The 23,700-nt window shown below is 36.1% G+C and overlaps 1 protein-coding gene across 1 annotated transcript in view; it reads left to right on the forward strand.

The window, feature by feature from the left end:
- The first annotated feature begins 241 nt into the window (after nt 1-241).
- Nucleotides 242-23,700, forward strand: part of LOC116176922 (zinc finger protein 624) — a 62,099-nt gene continuing 38,640 nt past the window's right edge. The window contains exon 1 of the mRNA XM_031495760.1: nt 242-485. The gene's annotated coding sequence lies outside the window, so the exon portion shown is untranslated. The remainder of the gene's footprint in view (nt 486-23,700) is intronic.

Raw genomic sequence — 23,700 nt, forward strand, 5'->3', positions numbered from 1 at the left:
CCAGAAGTCGAAACTCGATCTTTTTTTGGTGACAGAACCAGATACATGCTCCTTGTAAACGCGAACTCCGTTGACTGAGTGACTGACAGAAACACGGCAGTGCTCCCCACTCCGACGCACCGTGGACAACAGTCGAACAACGCAACGCTTTCGTCAGGTTTGTATGTAGCGCCGGCGTCTACCGTCACGACGCTCTCTCTCTCTTTCTCTTTTCTAGACGTTCGGAAGCTCTCACGATGTCATCTCTCGTCACAGTTTAGAAGACATTTCCCAGCCACCTCTCTGGAGCACTCTGTGAGTGCAGCGCAGCCTCATGGTCAATTTGACACGTGGGCGTGTCTTCAGACACGCACGCCTTCTTTACGACCACCAGGTTATCTACCTCAGCTAGCCTCGCTACGGCTTCCTGAGTCATAGTCTAATGTACTCGTTTACCGTACATTTTTGTCGCGAAAAGTGAAAAAAACTGTGCAAACACTCTGTAGGTAAGTCATCTAACTTTTCTCCTATAAGTAATTTCCAAGCAAGTCATCTAATGCGACTCGTAGCGCCCTAACCTAACTTTTACTTAGCGTCACAATGTAACTTCAAGCGTTTATTACGCGATCTACCGTTTATTTTCGCACCTCAGTGTTGAAATGTGCAATTCGTTTATGTAAAATTACGAGTAACGCGCCGATACGTTGTCCTAAAGGGAGGCTAGCGTAAACACGTGCATTGCCAGTGCGGACGCCAGGCGGCAGTAGCTGTCAAGTGTTGTCCGGCCCCTTAAAAGCGAAGGAGGAGCTACACAACTAGTACATTTAATGCTTCATATTATTACAGTACATCATGTGAAATAAACACACAATGAAACATGGATGTAATCGGAATTTATGCCTTTTTTCTTACCGCGCTCCTATTGTAATATTGGTATGTAGCGGCTTTTAATTTCTTCGTAATAAATTTAAACTTGAATGTTAAGCAAATGGGCACTCGAAATCGACCCTTAAATTCAAGCGGGTTATTTTTAAAGGACTTTGAAAACTCAACAGTTTTACAGGTGATCAAGTTAGGCGGGAATTTTTTGTACCTACATCCGTGCACTTGTCCCTAATTTCCCAGTGACTAGGTATCAGATTTTACACTCGATTCTAGAAATAAAGTGACATGTTGCGCGTAACATTTACGTATAGCAGCCGAAATTGCCAACAGTTTTAAAGTTACCATTTATGCATGGTAAATGATTTTCTTTAATGAGTTCTTAATAAATTATGACTATTAAATGGTTGACTTCATGTGTAGTGTATACCTCTAACGAAGCATTTTGTAACAAAATTGAAATACTGCCACTTCTTGAGATAAGTAGGTACTTATATAGGTACCTATATAACTAGATACAAATATATAAACAATTCCATCCGCTTAAATAGGTGATACCATAGTAGGTAGTAGGTACCTACTTATAACATGTGGGGCATAAGTTTTGAGAAAAGTTTGCCCTAAAAATAAAATTTTATAGGTCTATACCTACCTTATTATCCAACGGAAAATGGGGCAAATTGCGTCATATTGAGGACCATGGTCATCTATCAATTTTGGTAGATTTGTTTTCATATTGCCGTAAGAGGCATATTTAACCACCGATAGTAAAATTTTTCTAAATTTTCGTTATTTCGCTGATCAAGTCTGTTACATTTTTGTTCAAAACTTATATGTCCCATACCGGAGGGCCGAATCTACATATTACCAATTAAATAGCATTTACCTATACTCCAACCAAAATTTGTTTCTAGAAATATGCAATATTATTTACTCTTTACAATTTCTTTCTATAATTTGCTCAGATTGATTTAGGTATAGATACTTAGTACCTACCTACTTAAGTAGTAAACACATTTTTTATATTAATTATGAGTTTTATAAAATGTAATTGAAAACAAAGTAGATACAATATCGGTTGTTTGAATCACAACAAAATAAATTTTTATTTTTAGAGAAATACCTATACCTACCTACTAACCTACTCATTCTTTATTAATATTTCCGCTTTATTATACATCAACAGAAGGTGATGGGGCTTTATCTAATTTTATTTTTAAGAATATATTTACGTAATTACCTACCTACATCAATTTCAATAACGTATTTCAAGTTTATTTTACAGTTTAAAGAATGAAATTCAATAGGTATTAGGTATAAGTACGCAAACATGTAAACGTAACCACCGAACCATATTTTTGAGAATCTAACGGATAGGTATGTGACGTTCTTAAGCCCCCCATGTACGATCATGAAATTAATAAAAATGTCTAGAGAGTACCTTAATTAAGCATTTTCAACAAAAAAATTTGCGGGAGAAGCCCTAAACGTTCGTTCATGATTACCTTTAAGGTGGTAAGAGTGTGCGTAACATTCCAACTTCAATTTCTTAAGAGGTTATGTTATTTTTTAACGATTACTGTAGAATTATTTCCCAAATTTGGTTTTTCGTCGCCTCTAAAAATTTCCCCATGCTAAATTCGACCCTGCCCATACATTATATAGGTATCTATATTTAAAAAAAGACCTCTTTATTCGATTTTTTTTATTTTTATAAAATCAGATGAGTATAACTTGCATACAATTCGTAACAAAAAGTAATGCAGATTAGCAAGCTTCTGAAATTTTTTCAGTACACTAATTCATCATATCATTTATTACCTAAATACTCATTATTTACTTTACATACCTATACACTCAGACACTTAGCTACCCCTGTGGCGCAGTTGAGTTGATGCTGGACTGTAGTACTAAGGATTCCTGGTCCGAATCCAGGTTCGGGCAGCGATTTTACAATTATTATTTTATAAAGTTTTCAAATTTGGATAAACTTCAAATATGTAAAAAAAATTATCTAAATAAATACAACTAAAAATTATCCTTTTTTAGTATGAAAGTGATCTTGACCTTTCTCCTCAACTTAAGCCACGTGGCAACATGCAATAGCAAACGGAGCAATCGTTATACGAACGAGTGATTTTTAAATCATGATGGTAACTGAAATAGATTACATTTTGTGTCAATAATAGCTACAAAATGAACTTTACAACTTTTATTACACTATGGTCAATTTTTGCATCATCGTAATATACTTACCTATTAGAATATGTAACTACTTTGTTGCAAATAAAATCTACTCGAGTTCAGTCACTGATGCATCGTGCAATCGTGGTCTGGCATGGACATTTGTAAATGTGTAGGTTATAGGTTGCTAGAGCAACACTTGACTGAAATACCTAATAGATAATACCTAATGACGCATTAAAAAAATATGTTTAATTGAAGAAGAAAATCTAATAAATCAATCTAATTCTATACTTAGGTAGGTAGTCTATTTGCAATATTTTTATTTGATGGAACCTCACCACATAAACTTGTAGTTTTTATTATTTCAATATAGGTAAGGTACTGCGGGTAAAAGAACTGCGATTTAGATGGGTACGCTCCCCCCATTCGCCACCAAATTAATAGCTAGGGATAGGTACAATAAAAACAATACATTTTGAATTGGTAGATTTAAAAATAAATAAAATGTAAGAATGTACTTATACGGGGTGTCCCATATAAAAAAGTCATAGTTATTATCGGAAAATGCGATGTTGTTTTGTTTTTTATTTATGATTTGGATTCAGTAAAACACTAGTGTAGAACATGTCGCAAATAACAAAAATAAAATAACGATTTCAGTCGATATCATGATTAAATGATCACAAAAAATTCGATATATGGTATTCAAGTCTGCAAATTCGATTCCAAAAATTCCGTGGCTGCGGGTGGTGGGAAAATGCTATTTAAGTATACTTCCGTTCCATTACAACCATAATAAGCATTATTGCAAGTATCATAATATCGACTTAAATCGTTATTTTTTTGTTAGGTACTTGCGACATTTTGATAGACCTTCTCCATGTTTTATTTGAAAAAGTTCAGGTTTGAAGTTATTTAAATTGACGATTAGTTTTAAAACACCCTGTAGAAGGGCAATCGAAATTTAAATCATTCTCCTGTAGCATCAAGTCAGTATTGTTGAACAATGCGAGAAAGGCGTAGATACATTTCTACAAGGTGAGTTAAGCTTATTTTGAATTAGATGGGGTGTAATCACAAAGTAGGGGGCCAAAACGTAACATTTTTGAAGTGGAATACCCTGTATGTTTTAGTCTGTCCGTCCATGATGAAACTCATTGGCGTAGCTATGAACCACAGCGTCCTCTCCAAAACGCCATCTGGCTACCATTGGCTACTCCTATACCACAGACTATAGAAGCAACTTTTCAATTGGAATCCGTGCTCCCCATTGACATTGTGGCAACTATCTTACTCTTATAGCGGTTTTGTCATTTATGGAATACCAAGCGCCATTATTTCCTGTTTAATGAATCTTTCATATCCAAATTTATTTAGTGATTTCAGTCTTGAACTTGTCCTTTAATCCTTTCTTGATCTACATTTGTTGACGCATCCCGTATACTTGAATTCGAAACCAAAGTCAACTACTGGTATGTTCTTGACGAGCGATACTCTGTGTTTTGTTATGTACTCAAATCTCGTAACTAATCTGTGAACCAACGTAGTATAACTCTTCTTGTGATCGATACTTTTTCGATTGAAACCAGTTTTCATATCGTCGGTCAATCTTTAGTGAAGCTTTAAGGAATAAGCAGCTGTCCAAGTAGCCCGGTTTTTGTTAAAAAAAACATGTTTTGTTAATTAAAATATTAATGCGTGTCTAAAAAATGAAGATTTATCCTTATAACAACATTGACTTCGTAAATAAGGTATATTTTGTATACATTAATTTATTTAAACGCATAGCTAATACGCTATTAAATGTTAATGTTAAAACTAATGTTTTTTATTAATTGCTCTGGTGTCATTCTTAAAGTGGGCAGGTCCCTACATAACTTTAGTAATTTCTACCTCTACCTACCTTTTCAACGTAATTTCACACTTTTATTTAAATTAATTCGGTTGGTATAGCGGTAGCGTGAGTTTCAATACACATTTTTGAAATGCGCATCTCTGTGCAAGCTTGAAATTATATGTAATACTAATAATACCTACCTATGCACGAAAATCTCATTTAGTGTTAATTGGGTATTATTCTTTAGAGCTCTAAATTGTTAACGACGGCAGTAAGTACCTACTCCCCTTACATGTTAGATGAAAGAAGAGAAACCCCTGTAACCTGTTATATCCCTTGTATGTGTGTTGAAAATAACACTATACCTACCTTGGTTCTAAAAGCAAGCATAATAATTGACCATAGGTACTCAATTCAAGGCGAAATTAATATTAGGTGCATTTCCATATAGGTATGTATTAGCATTGTTTAATAAAGTATTTAGACAATGGTATTGGTTATTACCATTATTATGAAATCGTATAATAGTCACGGTAAATAATACTTATAATCCTTGCAATTATAATAACAATTTTCCCATGTTTCGTAGGACAACTGAGATAGAGACTTTGGTGCTTTTACATATGATTATTTGATGTGAGCCTGTAAATGTGGGGCATTGAAATATATTTCCTAGAAAAGTCTTTTCCATCCTTTTTCAAGTAAAATCCAAGCATCTGCAAGACTTCGGATTTTATTGGATGCTGTGTCGAAATTTTTCGTGGACCTTAGTCCTTAACCAAATAAGTCTCTTGTGTTATTCTGTGTGTTAGCTTTTGAATACTTTGAATATTTTGAGGTGGATACACTATATCGTTTCAAATGTCTCAAGAGAAAGAAATCAAGTCGGAAGACGTGGCGCCTTCGTGGCTACCCTTGGTACCCCCTCTGCTAATACACTTACCTTACCAGAATACCGTCTATTGAGCACTAACTAGGGGAACGAGTGCATGCATATTATAATTTTAAGTGGTAGTTGCTGGTGGTGCGGGATTCAATTTTAAAACTAAACTTTCCATTCAATTTCTTCGTAGCTATCTAATGGCCGTGTTTTTTGCATTGTAATCAAAATCAAAAATTTTAATCAGTGGTTTGTTCGAGAAAACGCCGTTCTTTAACTTGAGTATTCTTTCACCCATACTACTCCTTACAATCGTCCCTTTGTTCCTTTCTTTCCTCGTGTCAATCCTGTCTGTTACTTGTTAGAGAATGCAACAGTAAAAAGAACTCTTGCTGTTACAGGAAGAAATTGATAAGAATGAAACAGTTTGGTATACTCTCAATTATTGTTTTATGTGTTATTGTATTTCATTTAATTTTATTAAAATTACTGAATTTGTAACGTTATTTTCTTTCCCGTTTGATATTATCAATTTAGATTCCGCTTAGTTAACGTTTGATTTGTACTTTTATTTAAATTCAATTTAAGTAATCTCCGATTGTTATGTTTATTTAAATCCTTACTAAATCTAGGTACATATCTTCTTTGTAACCCACTAGTTTAGACGTAAGTTAGTTTTGTAGTAGAGTTCTTTTACCTATAGTTTTTTATTCTCGTGTTATAAAATTCTTTCACATAGTTATCTGTGTCGCCGTCCGAGGTCTCGCAGTGTCTGCCTTCGAATTGATTTCTTGCAAGTGTCTCTTGGTAACCATTACTCTCGGACTTCGCGGCTACCTGTATAAGGGCTTAGTGTTTTGACTTTACCATATTTATTTTTGGAGTGGTTTTTTCTTTCTCATTGATGTCTTGGTGACTCCATTTAAACGTTTTTATGGTTCTGTGTTTTGCATTTAACCAATACGAGGTATGTTACAGTATTACGCAGCATATTTTTCTCATTACGTATGTTTTTAGGCTTTAACTTTCCTCAATTTTCACTCGCAATAAGTTTCTTTTCCGTTTCTCATCGTTATGTCTTTTGGATTACCTTTTACGTTGACCTACTTGGATATTACGCATTACCCACGCAGTACGTGGACGATTTAGCAGTTCTATTTGGGACCGCCATTTTAGCAAGAGTGGCGAACGACGTGTGGATGTTTCTACATTACCGACTTGCCGGTCATTTCAGTGTAACTAAGCAGCCTTGACCTACTTCGAGATTTGTACTTCGTGACTTCGATAATTGTTCTTGAGTTGTAACCGCAAGTATATTACGAAATCTTGGAGTTTTATTTATTTTTTTTTATTATCCCTCTCTTGTTTAGGGCCCTCAACAGGCATGCGCCCAATTACAGAGTGACCCGCATAATGCTATTTAGAGGTGCCTCTGCAGAAGGTCTTACGTTTTGTTTTTGCTAGTGTAAAATCATTCGAATGATTGATTCTTTTTGAGTACTTATTACAGTTTTAGTATACGAGTAGCCTCCGTGTTAGCATTGCTATTTCACAATATTATGTGCAGCGCGATACACTAACCCTTTTATTTGTTTGTTGAGTTACTATCTGTTACAGATTTGCAGAACGCGCCCTTCTGAGCGCAAAAGGTTGCAACCCAAAGTTCAAAGGTAGATTTTGATATTTTCGTCGATTCTCTGATTTAACGTTTGATTACATATTGGTTTTCGATACAATCGAATTGTAATTATAGTAATTCCCCCTTCTGGTTCTCTTCTCTCTTTTAACATACACCGCTAGTTAGTAGCACCTATCCGGTTTACTTTTACAATATTTTCCTTTTGCTTGTGTATAAGAACCCCGAATATTCACCCCGATCCACCTTTACTTCGTCTGAGCTTACCGTGTGCTTATCTCAAGGTAATTATGTTACTTTTATAAATATAGCGAGTGTCACATGGGAAATGAGGAATGGGAGTTCAGCCGCATTTAAGACAGTCCGCCTTGCCAGTTGTAAAGTTTTGCACAAGAAAGTTAGTTAAAAGCCCTAAGAGAAATTTTATCTAATATGTCGTTCAAAGTGATTGTTTAAGTCGAGTTAAGCGGAAGCGCGTACCTTTACCCAGAAGTTTAGTCATCTATCGTTGATCGCCTACGTGAAGCCTTCACAATACCAGTTAAAGGGTGTTTTTTACGAACGAACCCAGTGTCTTCTAAATCGAGATTCAAGTTGAATCAAAGAAGTAAAGTTTCCAAGCAATATCATCTGGTGTTTTTTATTAGTGTGTTTGTTTCTTTGCAGTTACGACCGGATATAACATATTAAAGTAATTAAGATTTGTTTATAATTAATTGTTTCAATCGATCGCTTGTAGAGTGGTATGTGTTATTTGGCCCTGAGTACCTATTTTTATTTCAGTTTCATTAAAATTTATGTTCAATAAATGCGTTCCATCTGTAAATGGATAGTTTTGTATTTAATCAAGTTCAAATTACGACGTAGACAAGAGTTCTCATGCTAAATTTGTTTGTTGGTACCCGTACCCAGAGTTATGCACATGCATTCTTAGGAATTGAGGAGGCGATTAAGACTGCAGAGTTGTCTAAATTTAATAAAATTCTTACTAAATTCTCATTGAGAGTTTTACGTGCCCTAGAAAAATTACAATCATTTCGTATACACGTATTTGCCACAACATAATGGTGGGTTTATACAATCATTCCCATTAGTTCACTATCATTAGATCATCAATAGTAACAAAGCTTTTACAATGCGTTGCTAACCAACGAAATCATACATTTGTTTCAATTGTCTATTTATGAATGATCTAATGATAGTGGACCAATAATGATGATTGTATAAACCAACAACAAAAATTTAATTCAGCTAGCTGGACAGGTGTTTATGTGGGTGGTTTAGTGACCGTTTGTCATTGCATACCTATAGCAGTATAAATACACAAGATCAATAATAATAACATTTATGCACGATAAAATGTCAAAATATGCGCTTCAATACGAATTTATTTTTTTAAATATGCATTTAAAATAACTTTTACATAAAAATATGCAGTTATGCTCTTTTTGCTACCCAAAAAAAAAAAAATAAAGGCATTAAAAATGTACAAAAATGTGTTAAATGACCAAAGGAAAATTTATGCTTATTGTCGATAAATAGGTATGGATTTGTATCTTGAAAAACTTCTTTGGACGGCACTCAATCTCGTTCATAATATGCATGCACTTATAAAACAGTGAATATATGGCATTTATGCACTTTCAAATTTAAAGAAGTGAAACGCATAGAAATTTAACTTTGCGTTTTTTAAGTTGAGCAGGGAAAACATGCAAAAAAATCCTAGTAGAAAACAAAAAGAACACGTATTTTTTGCTTTCCACTTATAAGTGTAACCTAAACGTAATAAGCATCTACTTTTGAAGTCATGTTGACAATTATATCGTTTCGTTTGAACATCACTTGATCTTCTTTTACCGGAGTCCTAGGAAAAATAGGATGCATAACTTTCTTGAAGGCGACCTTTACCACTAATGCGAAACGTATAGCTTTCAACGCTTGTTACGTAATATTCCATGGAGATATCAATTTTTGGTTAAATTTAGAAATCAACCAATATATACACAAAAATGTATGAACTGTTTATCTTCTATACTGTTTGCTATCGCGACGAATGTGAAATGGATTTAGTAAAGTTCTGACTTCAAAGGTGTCTAAAAAGAACTAAAGGACGAAGACAAAACAGGAATAAGATTAAATCAGGAATTAAAACGTCTTACTCCGTTGTTATTTATTGTACGTACATTTCTAGTTATTTTTAAATTTTATCCTATGAATATAAAACTTCCGATATAGAATTTGCCTTTGTATTTTTAACTTGACATCCCCTAAACTTTTCTTTCACATTTTGATGTACAACCATCAACCCTCCGCAGTGTTTGACAGATTTATTACTCGTTTTGTGTAGTCTTAATATGACTTATGGACAAGAGCCAAACACAAAGCATAATTTAGTGATGTTACTCACCAGGCGCGGAAAATTTAAATGATTGGATCACGGCCATAAATCAGGATTTCTATAAACTCTATTCAATAACTTTTCTTAGAATAGTAACATTTGATTGGGTTTGTTGATAAATTTGCATTAATCGCACATATTTTGGCTGGTTGAACTGTAGCAAAAGAATTTTTTGGATGTATATACTTTTGACGAATGTGCCATCAGAATAAATTAAAAAGGTGAGTAAGTGAAACCTAAATCAAGCTATAACTAAATTCTTATACTTGCGTGACTGTGTTTCATTATAAATAATTATCATATCTTCGGTTAGTGTAAACTGTTGACGCAAATAATTGTTTTCCGATGATTAATTGCCACAACTTGGGGTATCACACGGTAATAATTAAACAGAGGAGGATATGGCGCAAGAGTTTGGCGCCGAATAATCAAATTTCAAAAATTAGTGATGGAATACCTGAATTTTGTTAAAACTTTCGTTACGTCCACTGCGGCCTTGCCTCGCCAGATTTGTGTGATTTACAACGGACAAACCTTTTGTGCCAGTCAACTTCTTCGGGACAGGCCTGGATTTAGAATTTTATGTGATTTTTATGCTAATTCACAATTTATTTGATATGTGATTGTAGACTATTTATAATTTAAGGCATCCCATACGAATACCAGTTTGTTTAATATTACTTTATTTTCATGCTGATGAAAGAACGTCCACAAAAGTCGTTACACGAAGAGGAAAAAAAGCAGTGAATAACCAGTTTTTTTAAAATATGATCTGTGTTATTTTAAGTTCATCGGTACCTCTTATATAGAGCTTAATTATTTCTTTATTTTCTCGAATTTGATTAACGCTAATCATCACACAAATCACTGTAAGTATTAGAAATCTTCATTAAAATAAATATAAATTTTACATATTGACATGTAACATTTTGCAAAACACCGGGAATAAATTACCTGATTAGGTACCGCTAATTTTTATTCTTCAATATCAAAAATGATGATGGTGGGTATACAACTTTCTTTGAAATATATGTATGAGTAGGCGTATATATTTTAATGTCACTATAATGAAGTGACAGGTTTGAGCAATTCAATTGATTTACATTGATTGGCAATTATTTTTCAAAAATTGGGAAAAACAATGTTGCAGAATTACCGCACATGAACGGAAATTGGTTAAAAATTGCGATTTCTCAAATATGGTACCTATACGTTTAATTGTCAACAAATACAGCCTAAAGCACAACGCACATGTACTTATTGCTTTCTCATTAGGTTTCACTAGTTATAAATGGTAACATAAACATGGCAATCTTCTGCAAAATTAAATTATGTTGACAGTATGTCGCTTCGTTTGTAGGTGTAGATATTAGCTACTTAATGTGAATATCATTTTCTTTTTAGTGGGCGTCGTATAAAAAATAGCGTCATAATAATTATTTTCAACGCTTCTTTTCCCACTTGTGTGATATTGTCCCACTCGACTTCATCCCGTGTGAAAAGCATGGTTTTCACCGCCTGTTATGTACTGTACTCGTGGTAAATAAGAAGAACATTCCCTTGCGTCATTTGAGTTTATTTTGTGCCAATTCCACAGCTGAACCTACTTGACACGTGGCATCTGTGCTGCACTATACATTTATTCATAATTTCAGTTTTGGAAAAATGATTGCAGTTTTTCCCCTTATTCCCTTATATAAGCAGGGAGAAGAACGCTCCAAGAATGAGTAAAGAACGTGGAAAGGAGATGCGAAGAAAATGTGAAGAAAGCGGATGTAAGCGTGAAAGGCGCTTCAAGATGGAATACGAGAAGAAAGCGGGAAGCAGTCATGAAACATGCATGAAAAGGAATAACGTGTGAAGAAAGCAAATGGAAAAGCGAAGAAATCGCGAAGATCTGTAAGATAACAGAGGAATGTGTGAAGGAGACAGCAAGATCATGTGGGGTAGATAATGAAGAATACATGAATACTGTGCGAAGAAAGCCTAAAGTGATACTTTGCGAAATTTACAAAGGAGTCGTAGATAAGTGAGGAAACTTTGGAGAAGGCGAGACGAAGACTTGAGACAAGTGCCAAGCAAGCATAAATAGCGTGAATAATCATTATGAAAACCTAAACGAAGCGTAGAGGGGGCATGAAGGTGGCTTAAAGCAATGGGAAAATGAAACTCGAAGGAGATTCAAAAAGACCGCGAAGGATGAATGAATAAAGAAGTAGTGAAGAAGATGGGATGGTGTAAAGGGAATAATTAATAAATTGAAAAAGTGTGAAGAATTCTGGGGAAGGTTTAAAAGAAGCGTCGATGAATCCTAAAGAAGGCGTGAAGGATAAACCTCCGAAGGAAGCAAAAAGGCAAGACAGCAAAGCACGAAGGAAGGTACGGTGCACGGAAAACGCAAAGGGCAAGGTGTGCAGATAGAAGAACGTATTGATGTGAAGAATGCGTGCAAGGAGGCGCGAAGAAAGCGTAAAGCAAGTGTAAAGAAGAGAAAACAGGTGTAAAGGGTGGGATGAAGAGAGAATGAAAAGAGCAAATAGCATTGCAAACAAAACTTTAAGAAGTGCGAAAGATAAGTGTAAGTTTGGTGAAAAGGATTTGAGGGGGGAATGATGAAGAGGTGAAGTTGTCGCAAGGGAAGTGAGAAGACGGGGAAAACAATGGGTGAACTAGACGTAAAGAAAGCTCTGAAAAACATGTATGGTATTAGTTAATAAGGCACGAAGGAGGAGTAAAAAAGGCCATACGGAGCGAGTGGAAAAATGGGTTTGAAGAAAACGTAAAAGGAGCGTGAAAAATTATGATATAGGCTTGAAGTGTCGTAAAGATAATAAAGGAAGGGTCATAGGGGAAAATGTGAAATTGCAAATAGGTAGGGCATAAGAGATGGTACAGAAAGCGTACTGGACTAGTAAAAAAGAGTAATGCGTGGAAGAGAGTCGCGAAGGGAGCGAAAGAATCACGAAGCTTATGTGAAGTAGTCGTGAAGGAAAAATGACAGTAAAGTGAAAAAAGGAGGAGTGATCGCACGTGAAGAGTGCGTGAAGCGAAAATTATTGAGGTGTGTACCAATGGTGTAGTCGTAAATTTTCCGGTGTAGGAAAGCTCACCATGTTCTGAGAATTGAATAACATAAGCTAATGCATATCCAACTGAAAAAATGAAACCAATGTTATGCAATATTATATTTGTAATCTCTGATTTGTAATCGTCAAATACAGGAGTACTCAAAACTATAAAAATATACAGAGGGTCGGGGTCCGATGAAAGATATCTGCTTTAGTAAACCAAAAATTAAATTTTCAATTGACTACTGGCTGTTTTTGTAATGAGGGTTTTGAAGTTAATAATTGTAATTATTAATTAATTAACAATTATAATTAATAATTGTTGCACGGGAAATCCCAAATATGACACTTTTTTTCGTTCGTGCTCAGAAGTGGATGTTCAAGTACCACCGCAATCTTGAAACCTGGTGATTTCTCGCCTTTGTACGCACGTGATTGGTTTAAGTAGTAACAGTTTTTTAGTCAACAATTAAAGATGGCGGTTTTAACCTATTAGCGCCATTTTATAGGCGTATTAGAAAATTAAAAAAAAAATAGGGACACTTCCAGGAGAAAGGGCATAAAACGTTAAGATGTCAGTGGGAAAGCCACGTTTTCAAGCTCTCGCAAACGTATTAGGCGGGTGAAAAAATAAGTTTAAAGAAAGTAACGACGACGCCCCGTGGGCGCGATAAGAAAGAAAAAATATATCAAAAGCGTGGGGAGAAAAAGTAATTAAATTATGGAGAAGCGCGTGTTACACAAATTTGTATCGAATCAGATAGAATAAGTCAACCAGCCGTTGAAACCTAGGTTGAAACCATCGTAAGAAATCGCATATGTAGTCGGTAGTTACGTTCCTTTCAGAAACGAATTTTCTGAAAAAGAAGAAATTCATACGTTATTAAATAAACGTCAACTCGCACGAATAAAACATATATTGTATGACAATTCATTACTGAGACATGGCGCTTCGAAAAAACGGTGTAGGTGCTTTTCTGATTCCAGACATAAAGAGTGGTTGGTATTTTATTTGTCAAAGAGGAGTTGAAGCAGGTGAACTGCAGTAAAAACCAGCGGAGTTACCAGACTGTTGGAGTCCAGATGTGAAAGGGAAACTTGAGGACGAGCGGGGGAAAGGAATAGAAGAACGCTTCAGCCAGTTGCACAATTTAAACACTGATTTAGTCGCCGTCATTGCCGAGTGCTTTGCAAGTTTTTACCATTCATCAAAGTCGACGCAGAAAAGAGGATTCCGTCTCCGCCGAGTGTTGACGAGGCCATGCAGGTGATATTTTCATACGTCGACAAGACCAGTGATGAATGCCAGTTTTCCTTTCAGCAGCTGATTGAGGAAGACAGTGGACCACTGCAAAGTTGTGAAAAGTCAACAAGGAGACCAAATCATGTTTCAGAATCAAGGAAAGAGCCTATTGTCAAACTAAAGAGGGTTGGTGACAAAATTCTGTACGCTACTTGTACACTCCACTGAAAGGAAAGGAGACGCACAGAGAATAAGTCGTAGAATTGGTGAGGCAGATGGAAAAATAATCTTGGAGGACATCCGTTCCATAGTCTTCAACACAGTTGAGTATTCTCTGATGGACAACTTTTTGGGAGGTGCGCATACTGTGGTCAGAGACGCTGGTTCTTTTGCACTCCGTCTTGATTTTGACCCACAATCAAGGATTCTTGACTCTTGGACAAAATATGTCTCGCTCTGACTCATGCAATCATGATAACAGTGCGCCCCAAATCTTTTCATATACCTACTCCATCGTGACTTCTGTTTCCGTGTGTATCCACAAGAAGTTCGGGTGCATCGAAGTGGGGTGAGGGGGTTCAAAGTTGGTGATTGTAACCAGGAACAACAACATCATATCATAATTCTGGTATAACAAAAGAAATAAGCATTTTGCGAATTTTGAAAAATGGCGATTTTTTAAAGCGCCATTTAGGTGGGAAATGTAACGCTCTATAAAAAATAGATGATTTTGCCGTAGGTAGTACGCACGAACTTATAAATTAAGCTCCTCTATGCAACTGTTTGATCAGCAGTCCATCTTAATTTATAAGTTCGTGGTAGTAAGGGACAAACGTTATTGATGAAAAACGGGAGGAAGGTAAAAATGTTGCAGTTTTTCCCACCCTCCTCTTTTCGCACAGGGTCCACGACGTCCAAAATTTGAGAATATCTGTGACAGGGTTTACAGAACCAATCAGATACTTTTTTGAAGCACAACCTAGTAGCAATCAAGTATTACACTTATTTATAGTAATTACTGAAGACTGGAAACCTTTTGATTGCATTTATTATGGTAAATATGTACCAGTAAGGAATACTATCATATTCACAGATAAAGGACAGTTATCTAGATACCTTTTCATTAGCTATAAACTATCCCTGAGTAAAAGCATTCCATTTAGTCATTACTATTACGATAATGTTATAAAATAAACTCTGAGACATGTAAGTAACTTGTAAGATAAGTTTAGGAAGGTAAACACAACACTAATCGTAAGCTTTCGTTTATTTTATTGTTACTCACTATTTTCCTAGTGTTTACCGTTCCACTTTCTAGTTGGGCAATTATAGGAGAGGAAATGTTTTATTTTTCAATCAATTAACCTATTTCTCGAACGACGCCAAAATGTGAATTTCTGTGTATTTGTAAACGTTGCGCGTCTTCCTACATAATTTATTGACGAGATCATTTTTATGATCAAGCAACAAACCTTGTCACATATTTTTTAAACAAGATTTCCATGCATTTAAATAATGTATAATTATTTTTTTATTCAACAGGGAAGATTCATTTTTTTGAAAATAATAAATTAAAATTTCGAATTTATGTTTGAAATGTAAGTTCTCTCTCGTTCTTCACCGCCACATGTATCTAAATTTTATAGCAGCATGGAATGCAGTTACTGACGTAAATCAATCTGGTAAATTAACAAACCCATGGCGCGGCATGACAGTATAAGATATAATGTACATAATGGTTCTCGTTTTTCAAATCTTGAAATACTAAAATTAAGCATGCGGGATTAGATGTAGTACTGAGTATTTAAAACGTTTGATTTTATTTATTATAATGACGATACCAGTTCAGGTTCTTAAGTGGCGATCGGCGGGGACTTTAAGTCGGGTTTTAAAAACATTATTATGAGGCATACTCATATTTTTGTGGGGAAATATTGACGGAAAGTTAAAAAAAATCTCGCATTCCTTGCACGCGCAAAATGTCGTTAAGCTGACCGTATTAAGGTAGAGGAATCATGAGGGGTAGCAGCTGTGCTGCTTATTAGCAACTTTTGTGGAGATCTCTACTTTGCCTATTGACGAAGTGCCTCGGCTACCAAATTAATATTTGCATCCGAAGAGGTTTCGAAATGAAACTTTAAAAGCCAGTTTTGGATGTAACAAATGGGAATTAAGAAAACAAAAGGGGCACCTAGAAAAGTGTGAAACAAATCGAGCGTTAGAGAGAACCGCGGTACAGACAGCTACAGAAAGCCCATTAAGGTGCGTAATGGCCGGTCGCGTAAGACCAAGCGCGCAGCACTGCATCGATTAGACATAACGTCGCTAGACTGCTTCCGACCCGTTACTATCACCTCACACCCCCTTAACCACTTTGTGTCACAGGGGATGAGGTGGTCATCACATATGTACAACGGCAACCAGCAGTTACTGTACTTACTCTACAAAGAAGCTCTTCATCATCTCGCCTCGACTTCACGCTTTGTTACTACTTGTAAATATGTTTTTCTTTAAATATACGCATTTGCTTGCAAAAAGCTGCTGGTCTTTTATACTTAAACAGTAGGAACGTCAAAGACCATAAATTTTCTGGATTCAATTTGTTGGATACGGTTAGCACTGTAACAACTCTTATAATAAAGTGGACACGCTGTTGTCTCGAACGCTGACGTTATTTCTATTCTTATATTTTATTTTTACTTTTAAGAAAACTTATTTTTTGCCACCGTGAATAAACGTTCAGCGTTACGATAACATCGTCTTCGACTGCAGCTTCTGTATGTTCGACCTTTTCGCACGAAATACGAGTTCACGTACAATCAATGCACAACCCCTCAATCGGACCTCTTAAGTTGAAATATTTACACATTTCAGTTTTGTTGCTCGAAAATGTTGTACACATTGGAAAATTTCTTCTTCCATCATTCGTAATTCGTAATTATTCATTTATTGACACCGTCAGTCAGTCAAGGCAGCTGGTTTAGCAGAAATCAATGCCCTGATTCTTCCACTTCATAACATCTTGCATAGCATTAACACGGATGTAACATTATGGACTTTTGCAGTTTCAGTTCCTGTTGTACTTGCAAGAATTAATAGGTCCGTTCAAAACATATTCTGCCCTAAAGGTTACTCTAACATGCATTTTATTTGACAAGTTAACTTATTACTATTTCGAATTTGCGATAAATGTTACGGCTCTTGTGTAGGTACATAAGGTGGGGAACATATAATTGATATAATGCACCACTATGGAGTAACAACCTCATTACTAGAATTAGTAATCCAAATAATGAAACAGCTTTTTAAAAGTGATTTTGTACAATGTGAGTTTAAACTTCATTTTTATAGTTAAATTGTGAGTTAAAGGATTTGATTGGCTAATATTTCACAAGTTGACCAATCGTGAAATTTATCAATGCAACTAATCTGAATAACGATTAGAATAGTGAAACATGTTACACTGGTGTCAGGTGTGGGGTTTAATTAGAAACAAGAATAATGGCAAAATTAATTCAATTGAACTTTGCCTAACTTCGTGTTCATCTTCAGGAAAAATCCCTTGATACGATAGGTATGAAGAGTGTTCTCAAAAGGTGACTTGAAGCTGTACTGATTGAGGAAGTAATCAATCCCTCGATGTATCCCTTTGAGTTGGAAAATCTCGAACAAATTATGGACGGATGGGATGGAAGAAGAAATTACCAGAAAAATTAAAAGTTCACTTCATTTCGCCGAAATCTAAGGTTATGTTATATTTCATCATTCTTAAGTTGGCGAAACTGAAAAATCTGAAGTGACAGCGGTCATACGGTCGATATTATAAAGCATACATAACTATGTTGTTAGCTAACAATGTTGTTAAGGCATGTGATTGGATGTTTTTGCAAAGAATGATGCTATTCACACCTCCCGTATCTTCCATAGACCGATTCTAACGTATCGACCGCTTATTAACTTCGAAAGCCTTTTCTGTATCAGCCGAACGACTAGCATCGACCGCTTTATCACTCGAAAGGGGGAGAGACATCTTTTGCATCTTCCATAGACCGCCTTTTTATTAGCGAGCGCCGATTAACGATTATCGATTTGTCCTTTCGATCGGTCTGAAACGACGGATTCGACAGATCAATCGTACCGTATATGGGACCCTTTACAGGATTGAACAAATTAAGTGCAATCAACATATGGTAACAAATCTTCAGAAGTACGTATACTTTGTATTTCAAGCTCGAAAATTGCTGCTCATCTGTAAGTAAATAAGGTACATATGAATTATGTACAACTAGACACCCATGTATGTTCATTTTTCAACGTTTATTAAATCGTGGAAACATAACCTCTTAAGGAATTGAAGTTGGAATGTTGCTCACACCCTTACCAACTTAATAATATTAATGAATATAACACATTGCGAAAAAATTATGTGAACTTTGATTAAGATTGTGGAAAATGTAGGGCTTCTTCCGCAATTTTTTTGTCGAAAACGGTTAATTAATGTTGCCTCTAGCCATTTTTATTAATTCCATGATCGTACCAGGGGGGCTTAATAACGTCACGTAACCCGGACAGCTATTTGTTTAGTGGCACGGTGGCACCTAAAACTATGACTGACGCATTAGCCCGAGCTCACGAGGTAGAAACAGCTCAAAGTAAGATGAAGAAAAGCAATAGCGTTAGAGTTGTAGAAGAGGAGGACACTGTGAAAAATTGTTAACGGCCTTAACTGGTAAGGCCTGTCAAGGCTATGGTGACAAAGAAACAGCCCTGTTGTTGGAGTTGCGGAGAAATTGGGCATGTCCAGAATCGAAGTCGAAAGGCTCGTGGGAGACCTGCCAAATGGAGTCAATATCTAACACAAAAGCAGGACAACTAGAAAGGTCGATGAAAAGGGACAAACCTGCTATGTCAATCCGAATTGACGACACGCTTGACACGCTATCCGATCCCAAGTTTTCTCGACTTTGGATTTAAAAAGCGGTTATTAGCAAGTGGAAATGGCTGCAGAAGATTGAGAGAAGACGATCGAATCGGGATTATGGGATTTTACAGGAATGCCGTTTAGATTGTGTAACGCACTAGCGACGTTTGAATGTCTCATGGAAAGTGTGCTAAAAGAGTTATCGTGGACGACTTGTTTAGTTTGCCTAGACGACATCATTGTGGTGGAAAAGACGTTCGAAGACCACATGAAGAATCTGAAAGAGGTCTTACATTAGCTCCGGTGCCTATTACCGCTTTATGTGGGGATTTAATCGAATCTTGGTCCAGATGTTTCTAATGGAAATGCTATCCATACTTAATCATCTTTTCCTTCAAACATTTCCTCAATATGACCTAGTACCTAAAGTGACCTCTTTTAAGCGCATTTTCACAAAAAAAACTTTCCCGTCTGTCTGTCCGTTCCTCCGACTGAGTCATTATTAGATAGAATATCTCTATATGAGAGTCTCAGAAGAGCTTACTCTCAACGGTAAAGACAAAAAGTCTCTATGAGATGAACCTGTTGAGGGGGGAAAATCTGTATACCTCAGAAACGGGGTCTCGGAGAAGGCACTCTCAAAGAGAAACTGGAAGGTTCGAACGAGACGTATCTCTCGGTGGGGTCAAAACTTCAAGTCTAGAGAACGTATTGTCGGAGAAGCTGCTATACCATCCGCAATGTTGAGGAGAATTTTCCTAGTAACTTGATCCTTCTAGCATTAACTAGCGTATAGTTGGAATGCTTGTCAGATGGCCTTTAGTCTTTTTGCCAAAAGAACGATTGTCCAGCCCTGGTAGACATTTTTTGGGTAGGTATTTGAGGCACGCTGACAAGTTGTCCAATAATACGCAAACATAAATCAACCATAACATTTTTAAGATGCGAATTTTTTAGGCCATATTATTTAGACGGGTCATAAACTTCGCCACGTGCTTGTACAAAATTTGCGAAAATATGTTACGCTGAAATTTTGACAGGCTATTGTCATCCTATTATTTAGAATTAAAGATAAATATAAACAAAAAAACAAATCATTTCAGTACAATCTTACATCCTTTTCATATCAATCTTCGATTTTAACGGCATCTGCTTCATAAATAATACCTCGTCTTAATAGCGAACAACGAAAACTTTTCATGCAAATGGCTACTTTCTTCTCCAAATATGTCAAGCGGAAACGTTAAGTAGGTAAACCGCATTACCTCTTGTAAACTGGCCGATTGGCGTTGAAAATTGTTTTTATACGTTGATCGATTGTTGATGCGTAAGTGGAAAGCACTTGTGGAACAATATTTAGCACTGTTTTTACAATACCACTAATCTAAACGCTACATACAAATACGATACGTTCGGCTTGCTTTCCTCAACGCCTCTCTCCCATCAATTGAAATGCGCGAACTGGTCTCATTTACCCCGCGTAAACCGAATCGCGCAGTTAACTTCGATTAAATTAAAATACCTATTCACTGTAACGTTTAGCAAATGTTTGTTTATATACATGGTAATTCCGAAATGTATATTCAGGTAGCATCTCAAAGTCCCATGTAGATCAAAATCGCTAAGTTCTCTGAATTATACCTTTAAATCAATAAAAACTGTCAAATGCAGGTCGCCTCCTTTATTTATGATGCAAACGTTATAGGTTACAATTTAAATAAAATAATCCATTCTATGTAAGCATCTGCCCCCTGAAGCCAAAAATGCACTGCTGCAGTTATATAATAACATATGGAAGGGCAACACTTATCCAGAGTCGTGGAAACTTGCAACAATTATACCGCTGGCAAAGGAGAATAAGAACAATTCACAACCGGAAAATTTTCGCCCAATTTCCCTCACATCATGCTTGTCCAAGATTATGGAGAGAATGGTTAATAATCGATTAGTGAGTATGCTGGAGAAGGATGGTCGAATAAGTAAATATCAAGCCGGGTTCAGGAAGGGACACTCGACAGTGGACCAACTCCTTTATTTAGATTACATTGTCAAGGGGGCTTTCACTAATACTGAACACGCCACTGCGGTATTTTTTGATATTAAAAAAGCGTACGACACAGTATGGAAATACGGAGTTCTAGAAACACTGCATAGGTGGGAGTTCCGGGGTCACTTGCCAATATTTATCGAAAATTTTCTAAAAGATAGAAGAATACAAGTTAGGATGGGTGAACATTTATCGCAGATCGTTACGCAAGAGAACGGGATACCTCAGGGCTCGGTGCTCAGTGTTACCTTGTTTGCTATAGCAATAAACAACATAGCAGACGCAATCTCCATAGATACAAAGGCCTTATTGTATGTCGACGACTTGTGTATAGTAAGAACTGGCCATAATGTTAACAGCATGTATGAGGCACTGCAGATGGATATAAATATATTAAGTGAAGAGGCTACGAAGCGAGGGTTCGCTTTCTCCACAAACAAAACAAAGGCAATGCACTTCTGCCGTCTCAGGAAGACCCACCAACTTCCACCCCTATATCTACAGGGTGACAAATTACCCACAACTGAAAATTTAAAATTTGTAGGGTTAATCTGGACACAAAGCTTACCTGGAAACATCACATTGAAGCAATATCATCAAAATGCAAACTTACTCTAAACAGGATTAGGGTGCTCAGTGGACATACCTGGGGAGCGGACAAGGAAACGCTCACAAAGGTAGTCAACGCCTTCATTAGGAGTAAGTTGGAATATGGGTCGGTGGTATACACATCGGCGGCCAGATCCCAACTTAAAAGTATAGAGGGGTGTGGAACAAAGCCATGCTATTAATAACGGGGGCATACCGCACATCACCAATAGACAGCCTTAATGTCGAAAATAATTCGTTACCCATTTACTTGAGATTCAAGCAGCAACACCTTAGGTATGCGGTAAAGTTACTTGCACAACCATCTCATTTCTTATTTGAAGTTATCAAAAACCCCATACTACACCCCAGATACGAATGGCAACAGACCAGAACTATACCGGCAATTGTGAAATTGAATAAAGAAATACGCGATTATGGAAAATTAGATGGAAACCTGTGGGAAGAAGAAACACCGGAATTTGATAGGAAAAAGGTCACCGATTTTCTTTTAAAAGAAATAAACAAGGATTTCGTTGTAAAATGGCAGGAAGTATGGTCGACAAAGGAAACACACCTTAGAGTAATCCACCCACAGTTAGAGGGGAAGAGGTGTACCAAATGGCAAATTAAAAGAAAAGATCAGATTGCAATAACAAGACTGAGAATAGGACATACTCGATTAACCCATAGTCACCTCCTATTGGGAAAGAGAAATAAAAAATGTGCCCAGTGCGGGGAAACCCTGACGGTGCAACATATTATGAACGATTGCATTAAACTAGATACCTATAGACATAAATATAATATATCCTTAGGGGTACTAAACAATCCTGTAAAATACACGGATGTAATAAAATATCTGAAAGAAATAAATATATATACAGAAATATAGATATATGGCAGAAGACTTACCTTAAGAGGAATGCCAATTACCAGTGCAGTAGACGCTTCCTCCGGTAGGTCTGGGTTGATCTGGAAGAGAAAAAAAAAAAAAATAATGTTTGAAATGTTTATTCATGATTAATTCCCAATGTTAGAGGTCCAACCAAGTTTAGGATAAACTTATCGGTTGGTTCCTTATAGTAAGGTAAGTATACATTTTTTTACATTATTGAATGTTACACAAAAATATTAATCAATAGATATTTGTCTCACGCATTAACATTTCGTGTAATCAAAGCAAAGAATAGGTTATATTTGATTTCAGGTCCCCTGTATGAGCCATTTTCTAACTTCTTTTTTGAAGGTTCCAATTTGTTGAACGTTGAGGATATCTCTAGGTAAGGAATTATACAGTGTTGGTATGGTAAATTCTAATGTTCTTTTTCCATATTTGTTGTAGCAATAGGGCACTGCGTACATGGTTCTTCGGGTTCCATACGAATGCGGTAAGGGTATTTTGAATTCGTTGACATCAAAGTGCTTCAGTAAATTGAGGTACTTGTAAAATCCGGTTGATGTTAACGTATTTGTATATTGCAGCAAATCTTGTGTTTGCAGGTGATTATTTCCAGGAATCAGCTTAAGCAGTCGTAATTGGAGCGAGTTGAGTTTTTTTACGTAGGATAGATCTGCACATCCCCATACGCATATTGCGTATCTGAGAAGTGACTCAATTAGTGCTTTGTAAACTATTTCCATGGTTTTTTTTATTGGCAAATCTGCTCAATAAATAAAAGCTTCCTGATATTTTCTTTATCTTTGAGTGTAGATATTGTATATGCTTATCGTATGTAAGTGATGAGTCGATTATTAGTCCCAAATATTTAATATCGTTCACGATTTCTATGGTACTGCAACAGCATACCTTGCTGTGACCGAAATTGCAATGACAAGTATGCATTATAATTCTTGGTTTGCTTACTTTTTGCATATTGCATAATATAATAATAATAATAATGTAAGGTTCGAATCCTAACTGAAAAATCAATCTTAAATCAATACATAATTTGAACGAAAATCCAAATGATAAATTCAACTATAATGTACCCCCAAAGTCTTACGCGCAAACGATATAAACAATTGTTCAGA

This window comes from Photinus pyralis, unplaced genomic scaffold (assembly GCF_008802855.1).
Source record: "Photinus pyralis isolate 1611_PpyrPB1 unplaced genomic scaffold, Ppyr1.3 Ppyr1.4_LG7, whole genome shotgun sequence".
Lineage (NCBI taxonomy): Eukaryota > Metazoa > Arthropoda > Insecta > Coleoptera > Lampyridae > Photinus > Photinus pyralis.